This window comes from Helianthus annuus, chromosome 16 (genome assembly GCF_002127325.2).
Source record: "Helianthus annuus cultivar XRQ/B chromosome 16, HanXRQr2.0-SUNRISE, whole genome shotgun sequence".
In the NCBI taxonomy this organism is placed as follows: domain Eukaryota; kingdom Viridiplantae; phylum Streptophyta; class Magnoliopsida; order Asterales; family Asteraceae; genus Helianthus; species Helianthus annuus.
The window spans coordinates 59,877,133-59,900,245 of record NC_035448.2 but is presented as its reverse complement, the minus strand read 5'-3'; positions in this window follow the sequence as shown (position 1 = coordinate 59,900,245).

Genomic DNA, 23,113 nt, shown 5'->3' with positions numbered 1-23,113 from the left:
AAATTAAGCGGATATGGTCTTCGTTACCATGGTTAATGAATTGCCATAAAAGACAATTCAATAATAAACTCCTAAATAGAATTTTCATTATCTTCTGCAGCAGATACAAGCTACTATGGCGAATCCTAATGGAGGAAATAGTCATACAAATGAAGATGATTATGATAATGCCCAAATAAGTCTAACGGGCTCTCAGCTCAAGGCTCTTGTCGACAACGCTGTGCAAGCAGCTCTGGATCGACAATATACAGAATCTCGAAGCAGAATAGTTTCCAAACCACCATCAAAGCCAAAGACACAATCAAAATCCCACAGCAAACCACTATCCAAACCCAAGAAGGACGACGATAACCACTCGTCCAAGCCCAAGAAGGACGACGACAATCACTCGTCAAATGAAAATAGTGTTCGTCGCGGAAGGGAGTATACTGATGCTTCCCGTGCCAGGGGCTGCACATACAAGTACTTTGTGTCTTGTAAACCCCAAGACTTTACGGGGAGAAAGGTGCCGTCGAATGTATGACATGGTTGGATGAGATGGACACAGTGGTGGACATCAGTGGCTGCGCGGAAAGGGATGTAGTGAAGTTTGTGTCACAGTCGTTTAAGGGCGAGGCCCTAGCTTGGTGGAGGGCGCTGGTTCAGGCCTCGGGAAAAGCTGTGCTTTACAGCATGACGTGGGAGGAATTCGTTTCTCTCATCAAAGAAAATTACTGCCCTCAGCATGAGGTGGAGAAGATAGAGTCCGATTTTGTGTCATTGGTGATGACAAATCTGGACTGCCAGGCCTACTTAACGAGCTTCAACACGATGTCTCGATTGGTTCCATATCTAGTCACCCCGGAACCAAGGAGGATTGCTCGTTTTATCGGGGGGTTAGAACCCGCGATAAAGGCTAGTGTGAAGGCCTTTCGGCCAACGACCTTCAGGTCTGTAACTGACCTCTCTTTGTCCCTCACGATGGTCGGGAAAGAAGCACCGTGGGAACGGTGATGGCAAGAGAGGAACAGAGTCGAGAAAAGATGGGCAACAAACCGGAGAGAAGCCCAAATGCAAAAACTGCCAAAAATTCCACTTTGGGAAATGCAGGTTTGGGCCGAACTCACAGTCCCAGTCAAAGACGCATACTTGTGGACTGTGCAAGTCCAAAGACCACAAGACTGTGGACTGTAAGAAGATTAAAGACGCGACCTGCTACAACTGTAGTGAGAAGGGGCACATCAAGAGCAACTGCCCCAAGATCGCCAAGAAGACTGGGGAAACCAAAAAGAATAACGCTAGAGTCTTCAAAATGGATGTGAAGGAAGCGTTGCAGGACGACAACGTAATCACAGGTACTTTTCTCGTGAATAATATCTTTGCAAGAGTACTTTTCGATTCAGGCGCTGACAAATCCTTCGTAGACCAAAAATTTTGCAAACTGTTGAATATGCCTGTCAAAACCCTAAATTTGAAATATGAAGTAGAGCTAGCAGACGGCACAGTAGAAACCGTCTCCACTATATTAGAGGGATGTATGATATCCATTAAGAACCATTCTTTTCCTCTATCTCTACTTCCCTTTAATCTAGCTGGTTTTGACATCGTTCTGGGCATGGACTGGTTATCACACAACCAGGCCCAGATCGTCTGCAATAGGAAACAAATTGTGCTAAAGACCCCGACTGGTGAATCGCTCACCATTCGAGGGGATACGCAGTATGGATTGCCCGAGAACGTAACTATGCTCAAAGCTTCAAGATGCTTAAAAAGAGGCTGTGTCATCTACATGGCACAAGTGATTATTGAAGAGCCCAAATCAAGGATAGAAGACATTCCTGTCATTGCGAAGTATCCAGAAGTTTTCCCCGAAGATCTACCTGGGTTGCCACCAGATAGGCAAGTGGAATTCAGAATAGATATCATCCCTGGAGCAGCTCCCATTGCTAGAGCACCCTACAGGCTAGCAACGACTGAAATGAAGGAATTAAGGACCCAGCTGGATGAACTGTTAGCGAAAGGTTTCATCAAACCTAGTTCATCTCCCTAAGGAGCACCTGTCCTGTTTGTTAAGAAAAAGGACGGATCGATGCGTCTGTGCATCGATTATCGTGAACTTAATAAAGTCACCATAAAGAATAGATACCCACTGCCAAGGATCGACGATTTGTTTGATCAATTGCAAGGGGCTAGCTATTTCTCGAAGATCGACTTAAGGTCGGGCTACCATCAGCTGAAGGTCAGAGATGAAGACGTGCATAAAATAGCATTTAGGACTCGCTACGGTCACTACGAGTTCCTAGTGATGCCTTTTGGGCTCACAAATGCACCGGCTGCGTTCATGGATCTCTGAATCGCGTCTGCAAGCCGTACTTAGACAAGTTTGTCATCGTTTTCATCGACGACATTCTTATCTATTCAAAGAATAAAGCTGACCATGAGAAACACCTACGATGTATTCTCGAATTGCTGCATCGCGAGAAACTCTATGCCAAATTCTCTAAATGCGAATTCTGGCTACGAGAAGTCCAATTTCTTGGACATGTCGTAAGCGAGCGTGGTATCCAGGTGGATCCCGCTAAGGTAGAGGCGGTCATGAATTGGCAAGAGCCAAAGACGCCCACAGAGATCCGTAGTTTCCTGGGATTGGCAGGATACTACAGAAGATTCATTGAGAATTTCCCAAGGATTGCTGTGCCCTTAACTTCTCTAACCAAGAAGAAGGAAAAGTTTATTTGGGGCCCTAAGCAGCAAGAATCCTTTGATATTTTGAAACAAAGGCTGAGCAACGCTCCTGTGTTGACGCTACCGGAAGGTACCGAAGAGTTCGTAGTTTACTGCGACGCGTCACACACTGGCATGGGGTGTGTGCTCATGCAGAAAGGCAAAGTGATTGCCTATGCTTCAAGACAGTTAAAGGTGCACAAAAAGAATTACACCACCCATGACTTGGAGTTGGGTGCCGTTGTATTCGCACTAAAACTGTGGAGGCACTATCTATACGGAATCAAATTTGTGATCTATTCAGATCACAAAAGCCTTCAACATTTGTTCAATCAGAAGGAGCTAAACATGAGGCAACGCCGTTGGATGGAGACCTTGAATGATTATGATTGTAAGATCAGGTACCATCCCGGCAAGGCGAATGTAGTCGCTGATGCCCTGAGCCGGAAAGAAAGGATGAAACCCATCCGCATCAATGCTAAGAGCAATGAAGTCAAGAATAACTTGATTGAAAGGATATTAGCTGCACAGCGAGAGGCTGTGTTGGAAGCTAATTATCCAAAGGAAAAGTTAGGAGTAACTGAGGAGCAGTTAACTCTTAGCAAGGATGGAATCTTACGATTGAATGGGCGAATATGGGTTCCTATTTATGGAGGACTACGAGATGTTATCCTCCAGGAAGCCCATAGTTCCAAATATTCTGTCCATCCTGGAGCAGACAAAATGTATCAGGATTTAAAGGCAAATTATTGGTGGATAGGCTTGAAAAAGTCTGTAGCCGCTTATGTAGCCAAATGCTTGACTTGTGCGCAAGTCAAGGCTGAACATCAAAAGCCATCTGGCTTGCTACAACAGCCTGAACTTCCTGAATGGAAATGGGAGTGTGTAACTATGGATTTTATCACCAAGTTACCAAAAACGAGCAAAGAAAACGACACAATATGGGTTATAGTCGATCGACTGACTAAGTCAGCTCATTTCTTACCCATCAAGGAGACTTATAGCTCCGATACATTGGCCTAGTTATATGTTGATAAGATTGTAGCCTTACATGGCATACCTGTGTCTATTATCTCTGATCGAGATACTAGATACACGTCTCATTTCTGGAAGAGTTTCCAACAATCTTTGGGCACACGTTTGAATTTTAGTACGGCTTACCATCCTCAGACAGACGGCCAGAGTGAGCGTACTATTCAAACGTTAGAAGACATGCTGCGAGCATGTGCTTTCGATTTAGGTGGTAGTTGGGATAAGAACCTACCCCTAATCGAATTCTCCTACAACAATAGCTACCATACCAGCATAAAGGCTGCGCCTTTCGAGGCATTATACGGTAGGAAGTGTAGATCGCCTGTTTGTTGGGCGGAAGTGGAGAGGTCCAATTATCAGGACCAGAGATAGTTTTCGAGACAACGGACAAGATTGTCCAGATCCGGGAACGTCTCAAAGCTGCCCGTGATAGGCAGAAAAGTTACGCTGATCCGAAGCGTAAAGATTTTCACTTCGAGGTAGGTGAAAAAGTGTTACTAAAAGTATCACCCTGGAAGGGGGTGATGCGTTTCGGTAAGAAGGGTAAACTGAGCCCGCGATACATAGGACCTTTTGAGGTTATCGAACGTGTCGGGTCGGTTGCCTATAAATTGAACTTACCAGAAGAGCTCAATGGAATTCACAGTGTGTTCCACATCTGCAATCTAAAGAAGTGCTTCGCGGATGAATCATTGGTGATCCCACACACAGATGTGCATATAGATGAGAGCTTGAAGTTTGTGGAGAAGCCTTTGTCGATTGAAAACTGACAGGTGAAAAAGCTCCGAAGAAAACATGTGCCGATAGTTAAGGTTAAATGGGATGCCCGGAGAGGTCCCGAATTCACGTGGGAAGTTGAATCCACGATGAAAAAGAAATATCCCTATTTGTTTGAGTAAATCTCGGGTCGAGATTTATTTTAAGGGGTGAGGATGTAACACCTCGAAATTTTGTGTCCAATAATGTATTGACACGTGTCTTGAGTTTACACGTGGCGTATAATATTAATAAAGGACTAATGTTGACAACCCTTGAAAGTATATAAATTCGAGGGTTATAAATGTCAAACAAGGGTAAGTATACTGTATAGTAACCCTAAACGATGCTCGTACCTTCAAACGAATAAATCATGGATCGTACGGAAGCGAAACGCGGAAGAAAGTGAGAGATTACAAGCTACAGGGGTTAACTGTGTCAACATGTTTAATTATACCTCTAAGTGACCTTTGACGTACCCGAGGCTTTTTAACAGTAAAACACGCTCACTAGAATGTACTATATAAATTCCGCGAAGTTCCGTTTTAAAACGAGAAAGATATGACCAAATTCGTACGAGAAGGGTTAAAAGCGTCAACAATGAAAGTTAAGGCTTTCCGATTAATTAACAAGATAACCGGGGACTTAACAGTACTGGTAAATAACACGAGGCCCTTAGTTGTAAATGTCACACCCCGACCGCGTGTAACATGCAACCGCGGCGGAAAACGTCGGGGAGTGTTGTGGACAGAATTAATTGTTATACAACCATGGAAATTAAAGTTACATTTTATTTATTAAACAAGGGTGTTACATTGTCTTAAAAGGAAGTACAGAATTCAAAACACAGTTATACTAGTTCTATCTTCAGTTTTAGTCTCTAAGGCACAGGTCCGCCCTAGTATCGTGATCAACATCCTATGGAACAACTCCTGAAAACACATGTGAAAGTAGGTACGTCAGCATAAAAATGCCTGTGAGATACATAGGTTTTGTGAAAATGGGATTCATGACTTGAGTTTTGAGAAAATGTCCAATAACAGTCAATCATGAACCTTGTAAATTGTTTTGTTTTGTAAATCATGTGAAAACGATAACATCAAATGATATGTATAGATAAGTGCAAGGTTAAACGAGTAACCAAGTAAAATGAGTTGAATATAATAAGTTGTTTGTGAAAATAATGTCTTGTGAAGAATATGATATTTGTGTAAAATGTAATGTGTCTAAACTGAAATGACTTAGATAACGCCCCGATATGTAATATTATACAAACATTTATATATAGGAAGTACCAGCGGCGTATCCACCATGTTTGTATCCTATTACATATGCCACGTTACCCAAATCATTTACCCAAACCAATCCACCATGTAAATTGTTCATGTATAAACCAAATGTCAAATGTTATTTGTGTAAACCATGTCAAATGTTTTATGTTCAATGTAAATCATGTAATGTGTATCCCAAAATGTATCATGTATGGTAAGCGAAATGTATCATCTTAAACCATATGTAAAATGCACAAAACAAGTCATTGAAGTAAAACGTGGTTTAAATCAACGTTATGCTCTGCGTAAAAGTGCATGCTCTATTGCTATTAACATTTATGCGGTATTGTAAACTATGCATACATACAAGCCTTGAGACTGCGGCGATAAACCCTTAAACAAATTAAAGGTTTATCTAAGTTATGTATATCGAATTCGGTCATTTCTTCCAGTCCTATCAAACCCAGGACTTCAGAAACGGGAGTTGTCAATTCCTATGGTACCACTACCTACTAACGAACGGCGTAGCTAATGTTAATGAATGTATTGTCCCATGTTAAACAAACCAAATGTCATAACAAAATGAAGGCATGTGATGTAAACAATTGTACTAAGTATGCTAAGTAAACATATGAAGCAGAAATGTTCATGTAAATCAATGTGCCCATATGCTGAGTAAACATATGCAGCAGAAATGTTCATGTAAATCAATGTGTCCATACGCTGAGTAAACATATGCAACAGAAATGTTCATGTAAATCAATGTGTCCATATGCTGAGTAAACATATGCAACAGAAATGTTCATGTAAATCAATGTGTCCATATGCTGAGTAAACATATGCAACAGAAATGTAATGTAAATCAATGTACTAAGTACGCACACAATGGGCATACATAGCATAAAATGTAATGAAATCATGTACTATAATGTACTAATGAGCATAGCAGATATACGATGTCAAAACATGAAAAGCATGAAAGTAACAGATAGGCACATGTATTTCACCCCAAAACTGTCACACCCCCAAAATCCCACCTGCGGAGTACTACCGCTTGGAGGCGTGACTGACCAGGATCCAGCCACCAATCATACTGAACAAGCATATAAATAATCATAAAAGTTTAACCAATACGATTGGTGTTTCACAAAACCAAGTTTAAGTTGCAAGCGGAAGCATAAGTTAAAGTTATAATATCAGTTCAAATGTTTTCAAATAAAATATGACACGCAGCAATCCGTGTCCCCCAACGACCCTCCTCCATGCAAGCTCCAGCTGAGTACCTACGGTCCTGCAAAGCATGTAGTAACGAGTCAACAACTAGTTGAGTGAGTTCACGGTTGGGTGTTTGTTTTAATTGTTTCAAAAACAGTTTTCCGTTATCTGGCATCTTGCCGTGGGGGTTACCCCATAGTTTAAAAACGTGACTTGTTCATTCCCAGTTACTCCGGCGCTCCAGCCGTGGGGGCTACCCCATGTTAGTTATCAGGCATTTCGGCCGTGGGGGCTACCCCATGCGTACACTAGACTCGTTACCATATCGACTGCTGACTGTAGTCATGTTTATGTGCCCTGAAAACATCAATGTCTATCATCATTGACGTGCCCCAGATCCATTAGTTCACGCCCGCCCTCTGCGGCACGGTGTGAGGTTTGTCAGACCTAAATAGCGCTATCTAACTAATGACCCGCTCGCCATTGGCCCGGCGATTAGTCGATACAAAAAGGAGGGACTTCGTGATAGAGTTTTAGTCTAGTACGAGTTATCCGTCCATCCGGACGAGGAATCACATTCCTGAACCACTGACGTCCTACCCAAGGAGGACGAGGAATCCACGTTCCTTAACCCCGTTCCCAACCCAGGGAATCCCATGCTTTGTAGAGGGTGTGAACTCACCTTGGTTTGCTCGGTAGTAACACAGAGAAGTTAATCAAATTGCAGGTAATCAATTAGGTCCTATCACAGATATTACTCGTATCAGATTTAAGCCAAGCAGTGCACGTATGTTCAACACGTAGGTAATAATCATGGCAACACGTTTAACATTAACGGTTCACAGTTAACAGTCAAACACAACCCAAGGTCTAAGTATAAAGCCCGAACAGTTGGGCTCATGATAACAGGCCCAAACAACACGTCAACAGTAACACAGAAGTCCATAAGTCCGGCCCATTAATCGTAGGCCCATAAATACGTAAGCCCATTAAGTGTGGTTGCGAGTCGCAACAAGACTCGCAACTGCGCGGTCTCGGGTTGTGCTGCTTTTGGTTGCGAGTCGTAACCGGACTCGCAAACGTGGTTTCGAGTTGTGCTGTTATGTTGATCATGGGTGGTTGCGAGTCGCAACCTATGCCGCAACCACGGTTTCGGCTTGTCATGTTATGGTTGCGAGTCGTAACCAGGTGTTCTCGACTCGCAACTGGTGTCGCAATGTGGAGATTTCGAGTCGCAACCAGGGTTTCGACTCCCCAACATCTGCTGATTTCTGCACAGTTGTACTATCCAATAACATTCCGATTGCATGCACCCTATTTGTGTACTATCCACTTAAACATGTTTTCTTGTCTAACCATTCATGAAATCAGATCAAACAAGCAGAATTCAAACATTCAAAGCACGTTCAAGTTTGTTCTTCATGTTCTTCAAATATTCAAACACATATTCATCATGTTCATAGCATAATTAACCCTTTTTCAACAAGATTATGTACAACCATCAAGATGCAATTTACTAGCATGCATCCTAACATTCGGTTTCCATTTAATACCCAACCCCCCTTGTACAAACACCCCATTCTTCGGATCCTTCATTAACCCGATTACATAATAAATACAAACCGATTCAAGCTCCTTACAACTAGTGGTTCAATCTCCTTTAAACACCAAAACATCATCAATCCGAAATCAAGCATGTTAACCGGTTCATTATTATCATACATGTAATATCATCTTTTTGTCAACAATTACAATTTTCTATCAAACCAACACTTATCATAACAATTAGCAAGCAAACAAAATGTCAAGATCATCAATTCAAGCACAAAACATAACAAAGATCACTAACCGGTTAAGAGGTGTGAAAGGTGAACTTCGATTTCCAAGCTTTGACCGAGAATCCTAGTGTTGGCCGAGAATGGAGTGTGTGTTTGTGTTTCTTAGGGTTTTAGTGTGAGGGAATATAGGAGAGTGTGTGTGTTGTTCAAGAAAATGGCAAAGTTGCATAATCCCCAAGATTATATACTAGTTCTAAGGTGGTGTACCCTAATGGGCTTACAAGCCGGTTAAGGGGGTCACGGCCCAAAGGCCCAAGTCGGTTACTATACACTCGAGACCTCATGGTCTCGAGTCGGGTCCTTTGTTCTCGGGTTGGGTTCTCGGTTCACTTATAACACATATATATATATATGCACACAAACAAGACGCATTTCACATAAAAGGTTCACGTTTATCATTAAGTTAATCGGTTGACCAGTCACATAACGTACAAGCATGTTACATCAAGACACAACGAAGGTTCTAGATTTCGAGTTGTCACATCATCCCCAAGTTGAAAGAAATTTCGTCCCGAAATTTGATGGCACTCACTGAGGAAGCTAGTTAAGTTGCAAGGTTTTCCCGGTTATCCTGGGGTGTCACATCCACCCCCCGTTGATCTGGAATTTCGTCCCGAAATTCCGTAGCTTCAGCCTCAGTAGCGGTTGTACTGTTCTCAAACAGTTGGGGATACTTTTGTTTCATCCGATCTTCGCGCTCCCAGGTGAACTCTGGGCCGCGACGTGAGTTCCAACGAACTCGAACGAGAGGTATTCTAGTGCTTTTGAGGACCTTAACATCCCGGTCCGTGATTTCGACTAGTTCTTCGACGAATTTCAACTGTTCGTCGATCGTAAGTTCCTTCAGAGGAACTACGTGGGTGTCATCTGACAGACACTTCTTCAGATTCGACACATGAAAAACGTTGTGAACTGCACCGAGTTCCGCTGGTAAGTTCAGTCTGTAGGCCACCTTGCCTATTTTCTCAATGATTTCAAAAGGTCCGACGTATCGTGGGTTGAGTTTGCCTCGTTTACCAAAACGAACCACACCCTTCCAGGGTGAAACTTTGAGTAATACCCGCTCCCCAACCTGGAGCTCAAGTGGTTTTCTGCCCTTATCGGCGTAGGCCTTCTGACGGTCTCGAGCGGCCGCCATGCGTTGTCGTATTTGAGCAATCCGCTCAGTAGTGTCTACCACATGTTCTGGACCAGTGATTTGACTATCCCCCACCTCTGCCCAACAGAGAGGTGACCGGCATTTACGTCCGTACAATGCCTCAAACGGAGCAGCTTTAATGCTGGTGTGGTAGCTGTTATTATATGAGAATTCCACGAGTGGCAGATGCCTTTCCCAGCTGTTGCCAAAGTCTATTACACAAGCACGAAGCATGTCTTCTAAGGTCTGAATAGTGCGCTCGGACTGCCCATCCGTCTGTGGGTGATACGCTGTGCTCATATCTAGACGTGAGCCAAAAGACTTGTGCATTGCCTGCCACAGTTCCGAAGTAAAACGTGCATCTCGATCAGAGATGATAGAGGTGGGCACCCCGTGTCTCGAAACAACTTCCTTGAGGTATATTTCCGCTAAAGTGGAGAACTTATCCGTCTCCTTAATTGCCAAAAAGTGTGCGGATTTTGTGAGTCGATCCACGATCACCCAGATAGTATCGTTTCCATGCTGTGATCTGGGTAAGCCTGTAACGAAATCCATGGAAATTTGCTCCCATTTCCATTGTGGTATCTCTGGTTGTTGGAGTAGACCCGAGGGTTTCTGATATTCCGTCTTGACTCGCGCACAAGTCAAACACTTGCTGACGTAGGTTGCTATGTGGGCCTTCATGCTAGGCCACCAATACGTAGTTTTGATATCGTGGTACATCTTATCTGAACCTGGGTGTACCGAGTAGCGGGATTTGTGTGCTTCGTCCATTACAAGTTCTCGTAAGTCGCCATAAAGTGGGACCCAAATGCGTCCTGTTACGTAGTAAGCACCGTCTTCCTTCTGTTCTAGGCGTTGCCTTGACCCGCGTAGGGCTTCAGCTCTAACGTTTTCTGGTTTCAGTGCTTCTATCTGAGCAGCTCGTATTTGCGAAGGTAGATTAGAATGGATCGTGAGTTGTAAAGCTCTTACGCGCTTAGGCGCAGTGTCCTTTCGACTGAGGGCGTCCGCCACTACATTGGCCTTGCCCGGGTGATACCTGATGGAGCACTCGTAGTCATTCAGCAGCTCGACCCATCGTCGTTGCCGCATATTCAGTTCCTTCTGCTTGAATATGTGCTCTAGGCTCCTGTGGTCAGTGTAGATTGCGCACTTGGTTCCGTACAGGTAATGCCGCCATAACTTAAGTGCGAAAACAACAGCTCCCAGCTCTAAATCATGCGTAGTGTAGTTCTTCTCGTGAACTTTGAGTTGGCGTGAGGCGTAGGCTATGACTTTATCTCGTTGCATCAATACACAACCAAGACCTTGAATTGATGCATCACAGTAAACCACAAAATCGTCTGTGCCCTCTGGCAGTGAAAGGATAGGTGCACTACAAAGTCTATCCTTTAGATGCTGAAAAGCTAACTCTTGTGCATTGCCCCAATGATAAACAACGCCTTTCTGCGTTAACAAGGTGAGAGGCTGCGCGATCTTTGAAAAATCCTTAATGAATCTCCTGTAGTAACCTGCCAATCCCAAGAATTGGCGAATTTCCTTTGGAGTGCGAGGCGCTGGCCAGCTCTTAATAGAATCCACATTGGATGGATCAACATGAATCCCATCCTTGTTCACCACGTGTCCTAGGAAGTGGACTTCACGAAGCCAGAAGTCGCATTTCGAGAACTTTGCATAAAGCTGTTCTGTTCGAAGGAGTTCCAAAATAAGTCGTAGATGCTGTCCGTGCTCCTCTTTGCTCTTAGAATAGATCAGGATGTCGTCGATGAAGACTATAACACACTTGTCCAGATAAGGCTTGCATACTCGGTTCATCAAATCCATGAAAACTGCGGGTGCGTTTGTCAGCCCAAACGGCATGACCAAAAACTCATAGTGCCCATATCGAGTCCTAAAGGCTGTCTTAGAGACATCCTCTTCTCGAACTCTCAGCTGGTGATATCCCGATCTCAGATCGATCTTTGAATAGTAACTCGACCCCTGCAACTGGTCGAACAAGTCGTCAATGCGCGGTAGAGGATAACGGTTCTTCACAGTCACCTTGTTGAGTTCACGATAGTCGATACACATTCTGAAGGTACCATCCTTCTTCTTCACAAATAGTACTGGAGCTCCCCAGGGCGATGAGCTAGGACGAATGAAACCCTTATCCAAGAGTTCTTGTAGTTGCGTGGAGAGTTCTTCCAACTCTGATGGAGCTAAACGATAAGGTGCACGTGCTACAGGCGCAGCTCCAGGAGTCAGTTCAATCTGAAACTCGACTTGGCGATGGGGCGGAAGGCCAGGTAATTCCTCAGGGAATACCTCAGGATAGTCTCGTACAACTGGAAAATCCTCTAGCTTCTTCTCTTTCTCTGTGGTATCAGTAACTAGAGCCAAAATCGCAGTGTGGCCCTTTCGTAAGCACTTCTGGGCCTTAAGAAGAGAGATGATGTTCTCAACAGCACTTCTCTTATCGCCACGAATCATGAGAGGTTCACCACCTAAACCAGGAATACGAACGATCTTCTCGTTGCAAAGAATCTCTGCTCGGTGTTGGGATAACCAATCCATCCCAATGACAACGTCGAAACTACCCAAGACAATAGGGATAAGATCAATAGAGAAGGTCTGGTTAGCGAGAATAAGTTGGCAACCTTTGACTACGTGTGAGGCCTCCAAACTCTTACCATTTGCTAGTTCTACTGTGTGCTTGTCGCTCAGGGGTGTTGGAATACGCTTAAGCATTCTACTAACTTCTAGTGACACATAGCTAGTATCGGCACCCGAATCAAATAAGACTGTAACATAAAAGTCGTCGAGAAGGAACTTACTCGTCACCACGTTGGGATCATTCCTCGCTTCACCTTGACCAATCACGAACACTCGTCCCCTAGCACCATTGTTGTTGTTCCCATTGTTACCATTCCCCTGATTGTTGTTGTTGTTGTTCTGGTTCAGTTGGGGACAATCTTTCTTGAAGTGACCTTCAGCTCCACACTGAAAGCATCCTTTGTTGTTACCCTGCTGCTGCCACTGGTTCTGCTGAGGTTGCTGACGATTCTGATTGGCGGGGTATGCGCTCCTGCAATCCTTTGCAACATGACCAGGCTTGTTGCACCGATGACAGTTGCCCCTGGTGCATGGCCCACTGTGGTGTAGGTTGCAACGATTGCATTTGGGGTGATTCCCCTTGTACCCACCATGACTTTGACCACCAGACGATTGCTGACTGGGGCTCTTGTGGTCGTCAGTCTTTCTCTGCTGAGACTGAGACTGCACAGAAGTTGAACCCCGGCTTGAAGTTCCATCCCATTTCCGTTTGTCCCCACTAGAGGTACCAGAAGTAGTTGCAGCACCTATGCGTTTTGGTAACTTGTTCTGCTCCACCGCTTGATCAGTGAGACGGTGAGCCAACTGAACAACCTGCTGGATAGTAGTCAAGTTTGCTGAAGTCACATGACTTTGGATTTCTGGCACCAAGCCCCTGAGATAGAGTTCAATTCGCTTATAGGGAGGGTCCACCATAGTAGGACACAACAAGGCAAGCTCATGCGATCTCTTAGTGTATGCCTCAATCTCTGACCCCGTCATCTTGAGGTTGTAGAACTCATCTTCCAGCTTATGAATGTCGTCGCGACTGCAGTATTCCTCCTTAATCATTTCCTTGAAGTTTTCCCATGGGGTGGCGTTGGCAGCAACCAACCCCAGCATTTGCACTTGAGCATTCCACCACGTGAGGGCCAAACCCTCGAGAGTACCAGTAGCATACTTTACCCTGCGCGCTTCAGGGCATTCACACATTTCGAACACGGATTCCAGTTTCTCAAACCAGTGGAGGAGACCTACTGCTCCTTCAGTTCCGCTAAAAGTAATGGGTCGACAGTCCATAAAGGTCTTAAAAGTGCACACCGGTGCCTGAGCATATTGACCTAAGGTAGGTGAAAGAAAGACAGAGTTTAACACAAAGGTTGGTTTACGAGAGTAGGATCCAAATAATCCTAGAACAAATTCGGACTGCAGGATATACCTCCTGCGTTTGCAGCTGCAAGCGCTGCGGCAACTCGTTCGTTGATCAAAGCCGTCAACTGGGCTTGTGTCATGTTAACGCGTCCAGACATGATTCTTCACAATGAGAGTAATACGTGTGAGAGAGGTTCGCGAATGTACGATAGTAGGATAGAGCAAGCACACACGTGTTCAAGCAACGGTAGTTATACTAATCAAGCATACCATGGGCAATGTACTATGTAACTAACAAGTAGGCAATATACACATATCATATTACCTAGTATGTCGAGCCTTGCATGCGGAGCGGAGTGTCGTTGTGGACCGTTGAGCACTAAACCGGTTATAGTCTGGTTTTAACAAAAACGTTTCCCCTTTATTAAAACCTAGTTCACTATAACCAATGGCTCTGATACCAATCTGTCACACCCCCAAAATCCCACCTGCGGAGTACTACCGCTTGGAGGCGTGACTGACCAGGATCCAGCCACCAATCATACTGAACAAGCATATAAATAATCATAAAAGTTTAACCAATACGATTGGTGTTTCACAAATCCAAGTTTAAGTTGCAAGCGGAAGCATAAGTTAAAGTTATAACATCAGTTCAAATGTTTTCAAATAAAATATGACACGCAGCAATCCGTGTCCCCCAACGACCCTCCTCCATGCAAGCTCCAGCTGAGTACCTACGGTCCTGCAAAGCATGTAGTAACGAGTCAACAACTAGTTGAGTGAGTTCACGGTTGGGTGTTTGTTTTAATTGTTTCAAAAACAGTTTTCCGTTATCTGGCATCCTGCCGTGGGGGTTACCCCATAGTTTAAAAACGTGACTTGTTCATTCCCAGTTACTCCGGCGCTCCAGCCGTGGGGGCTACCCCATGTTAGTTTTCAGGCATTTCGGCCGTGGGGGCTACCCCATGCGTACACTAGACTCGTTACCATATCGACTGCTGACTGTAGTCATGTTTATGTGCCCTGATAACATCAATGTCTATCATCATTGACATGCCCCAGATCCATTAGTTTACGCCCGCCCTCTGCGGCACGGTGTGAGGTTTGTCAGACCTAAATAGCGCTATCTAACTAATGACCCGCTCGCCATTGGCCCGGCGATTAGTCGATACAAAAAGGAGGGACTTCGTGATAGAGTTTTAGTCTAGTACGAGTTATCCGTCCATCCGGACGAGGAATCACATTCCTGAACCACTGACGTCCTACCCAAGGAGGACGAGGAATCCACGTTCCTTAACCCCGTTCCCAACCCAGGGAATCCCATGCTTTGTAGAGGGTGTGAACTCACCTTGGTTTGCTCGGTAGTAACACAGAGAAGTTAATCAAATTGCAGGTAATCAATTAGGTCCTATCACAGATATTACTCGTATCAGATTTAAGCCAAGCAGTGCACGTATGTTCAACACGTAGGTAATAATCATGGCAACACGTTTAACATTAACGGTTCACAGTTAACAGTCAAACACAACCCAAGGTCTAAGTATAAAGCCCGAACAGTTGGGCTCATGATAACAGGCCCAAACAACACGTCAACAGTAACACAGAAGTCCATAAGTCCGGCCCATTAATCGTAGGCCCATAAATACGTAAGCCCATTAAGTGTGGTTGCGAGTCGCAACAAGACTCGCAACTGCGCGGTCTCGGGTTGTGCTGCTTTTGGTTGCGAGTCGTAACCGGACTCGCAAACGTGGTTTCGAGTTGTGCTGTTATGTTGATCATGGGTGGTTGCGAGTCGCAACCTATGCCGCAACCACGGTTTCGGCTTGTCATGTTATGGTTGCGAGTCGTAACCAGGTGTTCTCGACTCGCAACTGGTGTCGCAATGTGGAGATTTCGAGTCGCAACCAGGGTTTCGACTCCCCAACATCTGCTGATTTCTGCACAGTTGTACTATCCAATAACATTCCGATTGCATGCACCCTATTTGTGTACTATCCACTTAAACATGTTTTCTTGTCTAACCATTCATGAAATCAGATCAAACAAGCAGAATTCAAACATTCAAAGCACGTTCAAGTTTGTTCTTCATGTTCTTCAAATATTCAAACACATATTCATCATGTTCATAGCATAATTAACCCTTTTTCAACAAGATTATGTACAACCATCAAGATGCAATTTACTAGCATGCATCCTAACATTCGGTTTCCATTTAATACCCAACCCCCCTTGTACAAACACCCCATTCTTCGGATCCTTCATTAACCCGATTACATAATAAATACAAACCGATTCAAGCTCCTTACAACTAGTGGTTCAATCTCCTTTAAACACCAAAACATCATCAATCCGAAATCAAGCATGTTAACCGGTTCATTATTATCATACATGTAATATCATCTTTTTGTCAACAATTACAATTTTCTATCAAACCAACACTTATCATAACAATTAGCAAGCAAACAAAATGTCAAGATCATCAATTCAAGCACAAAACATAACAAAGATCACTAACCGGTTAAGAGGTGTGAAAGGTGAACTTCGATTTCCAAGCTTTGACCGAGAATCCTAGTGTTGGCCGAGAATGGAGTGTGTGTTTGTGTTTCTTAGGGTTTTAGTGTGAGGGAATATAGGAGAGTGTGTGTGTTGTTCAAGAAAATGGCAAAGTTGCATAATCCCCAAGATTATATACTAGTTCTAAGGTGGTGTACCCTAATGGGCTTACAAGCCGGTTAAGGGGGTCACGGCCCAAAGGCCCAAGTCGGTTACTATACACTCGAGACCTCATGGTCTCGAGTCGGGTCCTTTGTTCTCGGGTTGGGTTCTCGGTTCACTTATAACACGTATATATATATATGCACACAAACAAGACGCATTTCACATAAAAGGTTCACGTTTATCATTAAGTTAATCGGTTGACCAGTCACATAACGTACAAGCATGTTACATCAAGACACAACGAAGGTTCTAGATTTCGAGTTGTCACATCATCCCCAAGTTGAAAGAAATTTCGTCCCGAAATTTGATGGCACTCACTGAGGAAGCTAGTTAAGTTGCAAGGTTTTCCCGGTTATCCTGGGGTGTCACATCCACCCCCCGTTGATCTGGAATTTCGTCCCGAAATTCCGTAGCTTCAGCCTCAGTAGCGGTTGTACTGTTCTCAAACAGTTGGGGATACTTTTGTTTCATCCGATCTTCGCGCTCCCAGGTGAACTCTGGGCCGCGACGTGAGTTCCAACGAACTCGAACGAGAGGTATTCTAGTGCTTTTGAGGACCTTAACATCCCGGTCCGTGATTTCGACTAGTTCTTCGACGAATTTCAACTGTTCGTCGATCGTAAGTTCCTTCAGAGGAACTACGTGGGTGTCATCTGACAGACACTTCTTCAGATTCGACACATGAAAAACGTTGTGAACTGCACCGAGTTCCGCTGGTAAGTTCAGTCTGTAGGCCACCTTGCCTATTTTCTCAATGATTTCAAAAGGTCCGACGTATCGTGGGTTGAGTTTGCCTCGTTTACCAAAACGAACCACACCCTTCCAGGGTGAAACTTTGAGTAATACCCGCTCCCCAACCTGGAGCTCAAGTGGTTTTCTGCCCTTATCAGCGTAGGCCTTCTGACGGTCTCGAGCGGCCGCCATGCGTTGTCGTATTTGAGCAATCCGCTCAGTAGTGTCTACCACATGTTCTGGACCAGTGATTTGACTATCCCCCACCTCTGCCCAACAGAGAGGTGACCGGCATTTACGTCCGTACAATGCCTCAAACGGAGCAGCTTTAATGCTGGTGTGGTAGCTGTTATTATATGAGAATTCCACGAGTGGCAGATGCCTTTCCCAGCTGTTGCCAAAGTCTATTACACAAGCACGAAGCATGTCTTCTAAGGTCTGAATAGTGCGCTCGGACTGCCCATCCGTCTGTGGGTGATACGCTGTGCTCATATCTAGACGTGAGCCAAAAGACTTGTGCATTGCCTGCCACAGTTCCGAAGTAAAACGTGCATCTCGATCAGAGATGATAGAGGTGGGCACCCCGTGTCTCGAAACAACTTCCTTGAGGTATATTTCCGCTAAAGTGGAGAACTTATCCGTCTCCTTAATTGCCAAAAAGTGTGCGGATTTTGTGAGTCGATCCACGATCACCCAGATAGTATCGTTTCCACGCTGTGATCTGGGTAAGCCTGTAACGAAATCCATGGAAATTTGCTCCCATTTCCATTGTGGTATCTCTGGTTGTTGGAGTAGACCCGAGGGTTTCTGATATTCCGTCTTGACTCGCGCACAAGTCAAACACTTGCTGACGTAGGTTGCTATGTGGGCCTTCATGCTAGGCCACCAATACGTAGTTTTGATATCGTGGTACATCTTATCTGAACCTGGGTGTACCGAGTAGCGGGATTTGTGTGCTTCGTCCATTACAAGTTCTCGTAAGTCGCCATAAAGTGGGACCCAAATGCGTCCTGTTACGTAGTAAGCACCGTCTTCCTTCTGTTCTAGGCGTTGCCTTGACCCGCGTAGGGCTTCAGCTCTAACGTTTTCTGGTTTCAGTGCTTCTATCTGAGCAGCTCGTATTTGCGAAGGTAGATTAGAATGGATCGTGAGTTGTAAAGCTCTTACGCGCTTAGGCGCAGTGTCCTTTCGACTGAGGGCGTCCGCCACTACATTGGCCTTGCCCGGGTGATACCTGATGGAGCACTCGTAGTCATTCAGCAGCTCGACCCATCGTCGTTGCCGCATATTCAGTTCCTTCTGCTTGAATATGTGCTCTAGGCTCCTGTGGTCAGTGTAGATTGCGCACTTGGTTCCGTACAGGTAATGCCGCCATAACTTAAGTGCGAAAACAACAGCTCCCAGCTCTAAATCATGCGTAGTGTAGTTCTTCTCGTGAACTTTGAGTTGGCGTGAGGCGTAGGCTATGACTTTATCTCGTTGCATCAATACACAACCAAGACCTTGAATTGATGCATCACAGTAAACCACAAAATCGTCTGTGCCCTCTGGCAGTGAAAGGATAGGTGCACTACAAAGTCTATCCTTTAGATGCTGAAAAGCTAACTCTTGTGCATTGCCCCAATGATAAACAACGCCTTTCTGCGTTAACAAGGTGAGAGGCTGCGCGATCTTTGAAAAATCCTTAATGAATCTCCTGTAGGAACCTGCCAATCCCAAGAATTGGCGAATTTCCTTTGGAGTGCGAGGCGCTGGCCAGCTCTTAATAGAATCCACATTGGATGGATCAACATGAATCCCATCCTTGTTCACCACGTGTCCTAGGAAGTGGACTTCACGAAGCCAGAAGTCGCATTTCGAGAACTTTGCATAAAGCTGTTCTGTTCGAAGGAGTTCCAAAATAAGTCGTAGATGCTGTTCGTGCTCCTCTTTGCTCTTAGAATAGATCAGGATGTCGTCGATGAAGACTATAACAAACTTGTCCAGATAAGGCTTGCATACTCGGTTCATCAAATCCATGAAAACTGCGGGTGCGTTTGTCAGCCCAAACGGCATGACCAAAAACTCATAGTGCCCATATCGAGTCCTAAAGGCTGTCTTAGAGACATCCTCTTCTCGAACTCTCAGCTGGTGATATCCCGATCTCAGATCGATCTTTGAATAGTAACTCGACCCCTGCAACTGGTCGAACAAGTCGTCAATGCGCGGTAGAGGATAACGGTTCTTCACAGTCACCTTGTTGAGTTCACGATAGTCGATACACATTCTGAAGGTACCATCCTTCTTCTTCACAAATAGTACTGGAGCTCCCCAGGGCGATGAGCTAGGACGAATGAAACCCTTATCCAAGAGTTCTTGTAGTTGCGTGGAGAGTTCTTCCAACTCTGATGGAGCTAAACGATAAGGTGCACGTGCTACAGGCGCAGCTCCAGGAGTCAGTTCAATCTGAAACTCGACTTGGCGATGGGGCGGAAGGCCAGGTAATTCCTCAGGGAATACCTCAGGATAGTCTCGTACAACTGGAAAATCCTCTAGCTTCTTCTCTTTCTCTGTGGTATCAGTAACTAGAGCCAAAATCGCAGTGTGGCCCTTTCGTAAGCACTTCTGGGCCTTAAGAAGAGAGATGATGTTCTCAACAGCACTTCTCTTGTCGCCACGAATCATGAGAGGTTCACCACCTAAACCAGGAATACGAACGATCTTCTCGTTGCAAAGAATCTCTACTCGGTGTTGGGATAACCAATCCATCCCAATGACAACGTCGAAACTACCCAAGACAATAGGGATAAGATCAATAGAGAAGGTCTGGTTAGCGAGAATAAGTTGGCAACCTTTGACTACGTGTGAGGCCTCCAAACTCTTACCATTTGCTAGTTCTACTGTGTGCTTGTCGCTCAGGGGTGTTGGAATACGCTTAAGCATTCTACTAACTTCTAGTGACACATAGCTAGTATCGGCACCCGAATCAAATAAGACTGTAACATAAAAGTCGTCGAGAAGGAACTTACCCGTCACCACGTTGGGATCATTCCTCGCTTCACCTTGACCAATCACGAACACTCGTCCCCTAGCACCATTGTTGTTGTTCCCATTGTTACCATTCCCCTGATTGTTGTTGTTGTTGTTCTGGTTCAGTTGGGGACAATCTTTCTTGAAGTGACCTTCAGCTCCACACTGAAAGCATCCTTTGTTGTTACCATGCTGCTGCCGCTGGTACTGCTGAGGTTGCTGACGATTCTGATTGGCGGGGTATGCGCTCCTGCAATCCTTTGCAACATGACCAGGCTTGTTGCACCGATGACAGTTGCCCCTGGTGCATGGCCCACTGTGGTGTAGGTTGCAACGATTGCATTTGGGGTGATTCCCCTTGTACCCACCATGACTTTGACCACCAGACGATTGCTGACTGGGGCTCTTGTGGTCGTCAGTCTTTCTCTGCTGAGACTGAGACTGCAAAGAAGTTGAACCCCGGCTTGAAGTTCCATCCCATTTCCGTTTGTCCCCACTAGAGGTACCAGAAGTAGTTGCAGCACCTATGCGTTTTGGTAACTTGTTCTGCTCCACCGCTTGATCAGTGAGACGGTGAGCCAACTGAACAACCTGCTGGATAGTAGTCAAGTTTGCTGAAGTCACATGACTTTGGATTTCTGGCACCAAGCCCCTGAGATAGAGTTCAATTCGCTTATAGGGAGGGTCCACCATAGTAGGACACAACAAGGCAAGCTCATGCGATCTCTTAGTGTATGCCTCAATCTCTGACCCCGTCATCTTGAGGTTGTAGAACTCATCTTCCAGCTTATGAATGTCGTCGCGACTGCAGTATTCCTCCTTAATCATTTCCTTGAAGTTTTCCCATGGGGTGGCGTTGGCAGCAACCAACCCCAGCATTTGCACTTGAGCATTCCACCACGTGAGGGCCAAACCCTCGAGAGTACCAGTAGCATACTTTACCCTGCGCGCTTCAGGGCATTCACACATTTCGAACACGGATTCCAGTTTCTCAAACCAGTGGAGGAGACCTACTGCTCCTTCAGTTCCGCTAAAAGTAATGGGTCGACAGTCCATAAAGGTCTTAAAAGTGCACACCGGTGCCTGAGCATATTGACCTAAGGTAGGTGAAAGAAAGACAGAGTTTAACACAAAGGTTGGTTTACGAGAGTAGGATCCAAATAATCCTAGAACAAATTCGGACTGCAGGATATACCTCCTGCGTTTGCAGCTGCAAGCGCTGCGGCAACTCGTTCGTTGATCAAAGCCGTCAACTGGGCTTGTGTCATGTTAACGCGTCCAGACATGATTCTTCACAATGAGAGTAATACGTGTGAGAGAGGTTCGCGAATGTACGATAGTAGGATAGAGCAAGCACACACGTGTTCAAGCAACGGTAGTTATACTAATCAAGCATACCATGGGCAATGTACTATGTAACTAACAAGTAGGCAATATACACATATCATATTACCTAGTATGTCGAGCCTTGCATGCGGAGCGGAGTGTCGTTGTGGACCGTTGAGCACTAAACCGGTTATAGTCTGGTTTTAACAAAAACGTTTCCCCTTTATTAAAACCTAGTTCACTATAACCAATGGCTCTGATACCAATCTGTCACACCCCCAAAATCCCACCTGCGGAGTACTACCGCTTGGAGGCGTGACTGACCAGGATCCAGCCACCAATCATACTGAACAAGCATATAAATAATCATAAAAGTTTAACCAATACGATTGGTGTTTCACAAAACCAAGTTTAAGTTGCAAGCGGAAGCATAAGTTAAAGTTATAACATCAGTTCAAATGTTTTCAAATAAAATATGACACGCAGCAATCCGTGTCCCCCAACGACCCTCCTCCATGCAAGCTCCAGCTGAGTACCTACGGTCCTGCAAAGCATGTAGTAACGAGTCAACAACTAGTTGAGTGAGTTCACGGTTGGGTGTTTGTTTTAATTGTTTCAAAAACAGTTTTCCGTTATCTGGCATCCTGCCGTGGGGGTTACCCCATAGTTTAAAAACGTGACTTGTTCATTCCCAGTTACTCCGGCGCTCCAGCTGTGGGGGCTACCCCATGTTAGTTATCAGGCATTTCGGCCGTGGGGGCTACCCCATGCGTACACTAGACTCGTTACCATATCGACTGCTGACTGTAGTCATGTTTATGTGCCCTGAAAACATCAATGTCTATCATCATTGACGTGCCCCAGATCCATTAGTTCACGCCCGCCCTCTGCGGCACGGTGTGAGGTTTGTCAGACCTAAATAGCGCTATCTAACTAATGACCCGCTCGCCATTGGCCCGGCGATTAGTCGATACAAAAAGGAGGGACTTCGTGATAGAGTTTTAGTCTAGTACGAGTTATCCGTCCATCCGGACGAGGAATCACATTCCTGAACCACTGACGTCCTACCCAAGGAGGACGAGGAATCCACGTTCCTTAACCCCGTTCCCAACCCAGGGAATCCCATGCTTTGTAGAGGGTGTGAACTCACCTTGGTTTGCTCGGTAGTAACACAGAGAAGTTAATCAAATTGCAGGTAATCAATTAGGTCCTATCACAGATATTACTCGTATCAGATTTAAGCCAAGCAGTGCACGTATGTTCAACACGTAGGTAATAATCATGGCAACACGTTTAACATTAACGGTTCACAGTTAACAGTCAAACACAACCCAAGGTCTAAGTTTAAAGCCCGAACAGTTGGGCTCATGATAACAGGCCCAAACAACACGTCAACAGTAACACAGAAGTCCATAAGTCCGGCCCATTAA